Raw genomic sequence first — 7500 nt, forward strand, 5'->3', positions numbered from 1 at the left:
ACAGAAAGTCAACAAATATAATTTTCCTCTGAAAAAATGAAGCCGTGGCAAAAATTGAGAGACAGCTTCGAAATGTTCAGTTTTTCTGATTTTGCAATGGATAGGTATGTGTTTGGGTAAAAAAAAACATTGTTATTTCACTCTATCAACTACCGACAATATTTCCTCCGAATTTCGAAAGAAAATATTGTCATTTAGATAATTTATTTGCAGAAAATCTCAAATGGTCTCTATGCTGTTCTATTTTCCAAATAGGCCTAGCAGATTCACTCTTAACATGTTAAAAAAAACATTTTTTTGTATTAAATATTTTAAAATAAATAATCATTCACAGCAGTTATTGGAATATGACAAATATGTTTAGAAGCCTATTGTTTTTCATATAATATATTTAATTAGGAATTTTGTGTGAAATGAAACCCCCTCCATGAATCAGCAATGGCATATGACCAACATAATAAAATGTCATATCCTCTTTGGATGGAAATGTGAAGACCTTTTGGTAAGTTTGAGCAGCTCTTCAATATTTTAATCCACACTTTTGTATGGTGTTAGAAAACATTAATTGTCTGTCAACTGTGTTGACAACATATTCATAAGAACCTGATATACAAGTGTAACCGAGTGGAAAGTGGAGGATTTGGTAACCAGAATAATTATTACAAGTTTTTGCATTAAACCCGACTACGCCATACGGGGGGCTAGCCCGTAATGAGAAAGCCCTTGGACAACACTGAAAGGCAACACAGGTCCGCACATTACCTATGACAGAGACGTGATTCACCATAAATATCATTTATTTTCTGTACACCAAATATCGACAGTAGAGGTCAAGGAGATAACAGACACAGTTTCATAAAAGTAGCATAAAATAGGTGACCCTGTCCCCATGTAATCCCATATGCGACATATGCAGTAATGCAAATTCCAATTAACCAAAGAAAACAAATAATAACAACGATAAATAAATCATGCAAGTCTGACACTGCAAGCAAATCGTTTTAGTAGGCTACGCTACGACAAGGAGGCACAACATGCAATGTTCATACAATCACAGCAAACACAAAGAAAAATGAGCACATCATTGGAAATGCAAGACATACAATAAGGCACCTATGTGAACTCGGAGAGGGAAGGATAACCAGTTCAATTCCATGAATGAATAGAAACTTTTCAGCCTATGCTGTCGCAGCACTGTTCACGCGCAGCAGTCTGCACTGCGCGCTCACGTCTTCAGCGCACCTGCTCGAGCGGGCGGAGCAGGAGCGTCTCTGGGCCAGCACACGGAACAACCCGTGGCATCAGTCATGGATGGACAAAGCAGCAACTTCGGCAGCAGGCACGAGTTCACTTCACCTGCGATTACGATCACACATACATCATTACCATTAAACTACTGTAGGAAGCACGCACACCTTCAGAATGACTGGCAGAACATGCGCACACATACGTACCAATAGATGGGTGGGAAGCCACCTAGTAAGTAACCAGAACACAGCAGCACCACTTGCACAGCGCTCAGATGACCATTCGGCGCACCGTTGTCACACGGCCATCAACTGGGAACGCGCATCACTATGACCAGAAAGCGCAATTGTAACAGCAGGCCTACTTTTCCAACTCAATCATACAAACAGCTTCGGAAACTCACCCAGTCCAGTCAACCGCATAAAACGTGGCTCCAGTGGCAAACTCGTGCCCACGCCACCAAAACAACCCCAGGCAGCCCGGAAGGAAGGAGGAAACGACGGCACCTATGCCGCCTCTATATAGGAGTGAAAGTTGCCTCCACCAATCCGCGCGCTCCCTGGGGAAATTACCTGACGCACCGCAGTCTCACCTGCTACACAAGCAAACAGATAACTCCTACAAAAATATGAATTGAGTAAGGTCTTGTGGAGAAAGCTCTGTGGTCTCCAGTTAGCACAATACTCTAAAAATCGACGTCAACTGTGACAGTTGTTATGACGGAGTTAATTACACAATGACCCTCCTATAAGTGACAGTTGTTAAGAACTGCAAAGGAGATGCCAGTGAAGAAAGTTAATAACAAAACATTTTACACTCCAAATCACTCAAAGTAAATCTGCTTTGCCTTGCCTTGCCCAAAATGAGAACAAATTGGTGTCCATCTCTATTGAATGAAAGTCAAGCCCATGGAGGCTAAGCAACTAATACACATAGTGCAAACACAGAGACCCCCTCCACCAAAACACACACACACACACGCACCCACGCACAACTAGAGAAACTCCTGTCACAGCTGGACTGACATAGCCTACTGAATGGCTGTGGCTGCTGCGTATCGATCTGGCTCTGATCAATGGCTCTGGAATCCACCTGTGAGCTGTGATGCCGTCAGCCTGTGGGAAACACCATAGACTTGTGTAGGAGGCACCTTATAGAACGAGAAAATTCAAGGAGGATTGCTATGTGTACAGCAGGGGCGGAGCTAAGGTTGCACAATAATTCCAAGCTAATAGAAAATTGTGATTCAATCATGATATCAAAATCTTGATTTCAATCAGGATTTAACCGTGACAATAGTGACCTGTCTTCATGCATCCTTGAAGCCAGAATACGTTGACAGACTGGTATTTCTTCTAGCCAAAAATCTGGAAGTCTGCTTAAGTTTCATGCTATTGCCTTCTTCATAATTATCACATTTCAGCTTTATTTTTTTCATCCCTTATTTATTCACTCTTGATTATATTTCTTTTCGTGCTTTAAAATGAAATTCTGCAAAAAAATGCAGTTGTTTAATCATCGTAATTAATAATCGTGATTTCGATTTTGATACAAATAGGCCTTATCGTGGTTATCATGTTTACCATGGGGGGTGGGCATCAGGCTCTCTCGTATTGGTGGTGGGAGCCCTATCATAACCTCGGCAGCCTATATGGGGGGCTTAATCAGTGTTGTGAGTGACACATCACGTCATAGTAAATCTCTCTTAATGACGCATATAGGCCGCAAATCCATAAGTGCACTCAGTGGAGACCAACACCTTTGTAGAAGCCAGTGACTCATCTCTTAACTTCCCTAGCACCACACACACACACACACACACACACACACACACACACACACACACACACACACACACACACACACACACACACACACACAGTTATGTCTTCTTTCATTAAAAAAGCTTTTCACACACACACATACGATCACCCGCCCACACAGCTCACCATTGTGATGACTTCTGTTTGTACTGTATTTCTCTTTCTGGTTCTTTTTCCCTGCCTCTCATATACAGGTACGTACAATAGCTTTCTATCAGTTGATGGGAGACCCACCAGAGAACCCCTATTGACTCCAGATAGATCTGAAATGACTCATCACCAGTATAGGACATTGCTATGGCGCAGCGTGTTAATATACCAGTCAGCATGTGGGCTCAATGCCGCCAACGGGGATCCAGATTCGAGTCTAGTCCAGCATGGCTTATTTTCCAACCTCGCTCAACTCCATCTCCCACTCCCCCACTCGTTTCTTGTCTGTTGTTCCTCTCTTCCTATCTAATAAAGGCTCAGACCGCCGATAAAATGATGTCCTAGTGTACAGTAACTAGTTTTGACTCCCACTGCAACTAGTTTCTATGGAGTCGCTCATGGCTCATACTCAACCAGCTCTGCCATCTGTAAGGGCCTGCCCTGAGGACCCCCTGCTGTAAATTAGATTTGATGCCTCAGGCCACAAGTTTTATGACCTCTGTGTTGCTTGTTCCTTAGTACAGTGACAGATATGAATTGTGTGTGTGTGTGTGTGTGTGTGTGTGTGTGTGTGTGTGTGTGTGTGTGTGTGTGTGTGTGTGTGTGTGTGTGTGTGTGTGTGTGTGTGTGTGTGAGTGAGTGAGTTGGCGGTATGAAATACAGTATATTACGCTTATTATGTCTACTATGACTGCTACTGCCATGCAACGTATTATATTTAGTGAGGTAATCAAGTTCAAATTTGAGAAAAACAGAGACTGTGACAGGCCGATTGAAGCACAGACAGTACAAACACAGACAGTGTATTTTCTGTCGCTGTAAGGCGACTCCTAAAATAATGATTCAATGCCAGTCAAACTCTATACGCAAGTTTTTGACCCGTTTCCGGTTTACTTCCTTGACTACCCCGTCTATGCCCCCCCACTTCCGTTCTAACGAGCTCCGATTGAAAGTTAGCTCTGATCGTGATCGACATAGTGAACAAAAAGGTAATTGTTATGGAAAAGGCTACCTACCTCCTCTCGACATTAGTCGAATCCCAGTTATTTAGCGAAGACAGCTCCCCATGTCCCTCGAATGAATATACCACCATGCCTGCCCTTGCTGATGACAGAAAATATAATAACTAAATGTAATATATTTAAAGTGCAATTGCAATGGTAAAATGTACAGTAGTACCTGTAATATGCTGATATAGAGTATCAAAAAGTCATGGAATGGATAGCTGCACTAGCACGCGAGCCATCCTACGTACTTCCGCCAAAGGATTGGCTCCACTACTGTATTCTGGCCGTGCTTCTCTGTGGAGTGCCTGGAGCAGTAGAATTTTGATCGCAACGCCCCCCCAGAAAACAGCCAATAATCGAATACGGGGTGAAAGGGGGAGGCCGCTCGTGACAATGACCTACACATCTGCGCCAGAGCCATTGGTCTGCGCTATGTTGTTGTTGAGTAACTGCCAGCGATTGGGTGAGAGGTGTCCAATAATTTCAGACCATAACTCAGTGCAAACTTCCTGCTTCCTACAATCGCTTCAGAGCAAACAAATGCTCCCGCATGAGTGCGTGTGTGTGTGGGTGGTTATGAATGTGTGTATGTTAGTGTGTGTGTGTGTGTGTGTGTGTGTGTGTGTGTGTGTGTGTGTGTGTGTGTGTGTGTGTATGTGTGTGTGTGTGTGTGTGTGTGTGTGTGTGTGTGTGACAGTGTGTATGTGACTGTGTGTGCTTATGTTCTAGCACCTCACCTGGGGGTGCGTGTGCGTGCGTGCGTGCATGCGTGCATGCGTCTGTGTGAACAGCCTGTGCGCATGTGTGTGTGTGTTGCAGGTAAGGGTTGTACTCAGACTTAAGTATGTAGCACCTCACCTGGGGGTGTGCTGTGAGGGAAGAGGGCAAGATGTGGCAGACACAGCAGTGGAGGCGTAAGTGCTTGACTAGACAGAGCCCATTCCCTGTAGGGTAAAGGCACCACACTGCCTTATTCCCCGTAGGTGTAGGGTGACTTGTTAGACAGTCCTTTGCGCATCATGGATTAGATGGTACCATCATGCTCGTATGGTGCCTACTCCCACGTCTTTGACATATTCACCATATATAAGCAACTACTCCATCAGCGTCATGTTTGATCAATTTTCTTTCATTTCTCATGCTCACCCCCCTGCTACTTGGGGAATAGGCTAACAGTTGTGTCTAAAATCAGGCTTGGATTTACCTGTGCAGCGCTAAGAAAGTGTGCGGTGATGCAACAATATAAGATATTATAGCACAGATCTTAAGCTCCATTTTATTGTGTCGGTGCTGGTCTTCCATTTCCACGGCCGCATTGACATTTCATTTTCTCTGGTTTATTTCATTATATTTCATTTTTGGTTCCCTGCATATTTCCTATCTGTCTCATGTGCATGCTGTGCTTTTTGTAAGCTGTTCTCGTTCTCCACCCCTGCCCTGTTGGAGAGCTGCGCAGGAGGCTTTGAGAGGAGCACTCTGTCCCCACTCCACCAGCACCTCCTCACTGCTGTCATCACCGCCTCCATTAATTAATTGCGCACCCTCCATCACGCCTCTCTCTCTGGCCGAAAGATGACTGTAAATGGCTTGGATAGTCTGATATTCTCCATTCGTGTACCTTTTGGTTCTGTTTTATGGGTAATGTCAGTGCTGTGGCTGTTTTCATATGAAAGGCTTAAGAGTGCACCTCCTGCCGTCAGTCAGCCTCCTGTCTGGCAATATGCTTTACTTAGTGTTCCTCCTTCCTTGTGTCCTCCTTTTTTCACTGTGGATAATATGTGTTGGGCGGCTAATGTGTCTGTCTGATGTAATGGAGTGTAATGTGGCCAAGACGACCCTATAGACTAGACTGGTTTCGTTTAGGCTGGTGAACCCAAATGTTGAGGTGGACCAAAGCTTACGCTACAGCTGCTCTATTTTTTGCACTTAGAAACTTTGTAGGAAAAAAGAAAAGAGTGTGGGAGAGAGAGCTACAGTAGGCCTATTGGGAGTGATTCAAAGCCACATCTCAATGGGGACTTTGGCTACTTCAACCCTCCTGATGATGCCACACTTCTGTGTGTGTCTTAATAATAAGTGTCTTAATTATAGCCAGATAAAGTATTTACAATACTGTGGAAAGTCAAATTATTCTCTAACTTACAGTCAATGTACAATTCTGCAGGTAGCCAGCCAGTTGAAGTTATACTCTGCTGCTCTTAATATTTACATAATTGAATCTGTCCTGTACTCTCCACTGTGGTAAGAGCATCATTTGCTGCTGAGGGGGTAATAGGCTCCAGGCTGGCATCAGTTTTTTTTTTTTTTTTTTTAAGTTAGGAAGTTATTACATCAAAAAATAAGGCCTACCCTCTTCAACCCCCAACCCATCAATCCGGGTCAGGAAGTGTTCGATAATTTGCCCTTGTTTAATAGCAACACTCCAGGGATGAGAACTCCCACAGTGAGAACGGCGTCTTTTTTCTTTCCTTCTTCACCGACAGCATTTGTTTCAATAACGCCCACGAACACTCAGAGCTGCTGTCAAATAAAGCCACCATCTGTCTGAAAGTAATGAAACCCTCCTGTGTTTGCCTTTATCATTTGAATAAATGTACCTGTCTGAATACTCATATGTTGAAGTGCATCGTATTGCTTTGTGCTGTAAAAAAAAAAGAAGTAATTTCATGAATCATGAATTGAATCTCCTTTCTCAGCACTGTGTTTAGCCAAAAAAAAGAAAATCCATGTGTGGATGCCTACTTTCCAGCAAAGTCATTGTAAATCTTTGACATGGAAGTTTATTAACACAGGGACAGAATGTACAGTATTAAATAGCATCAAAAATGACAAAATGTGTAAGATTATAGTCATAAGGGCTAATTTCCATCTTTAGTCCCTAGATAAGCATTGTAGCCAATAATGTAGGTTAGACAGTCACATGACAGGATTTGGCCTCTTTCAGACCAGAACGAGCAAGCGGGGTGGGATGGAAGCGATTTTTACTGGCGGTGGCGCAAATACATCGAAACAGATATATCCCTCCACTCCAACACGGCGGTAGTCGGTCGGTAGCAGAGCGGGAGACGGCTCTGTGCCGCCGCGCTACAGGAATGTCCGCACACGCTCATGTGGTCAGTGTGAAAGGCTGAGTAGAACACACCAGCCGAGACTAGGCAGAAAGACTGCCCTCTTCTTGTTGCCGCCTCACCACGCTCTTGTGTGTAAGTGACATTTTTAGGGTTTGTGTTATCCGTCTGTGTTCTACAACTACAGGCATGTTAGCTGCTTCT

The sequence above is a fragment of the Engraulis encrasicolus genome, chromosome 4, assembly GCF_034702125.1.
Source record: "Engraulis encrasicolus isolate BLACKSEA-1 chromosome 4, IST_EnEncr_1.0, whole genome shotgun sequence".
Classification (NCBI taxonomy): Eukaryota; Metazoa; Chordata; class Actinopteri; order Clupeiformes; family Engraulidae; genus Engraulis; species Engraulis encrasicolus.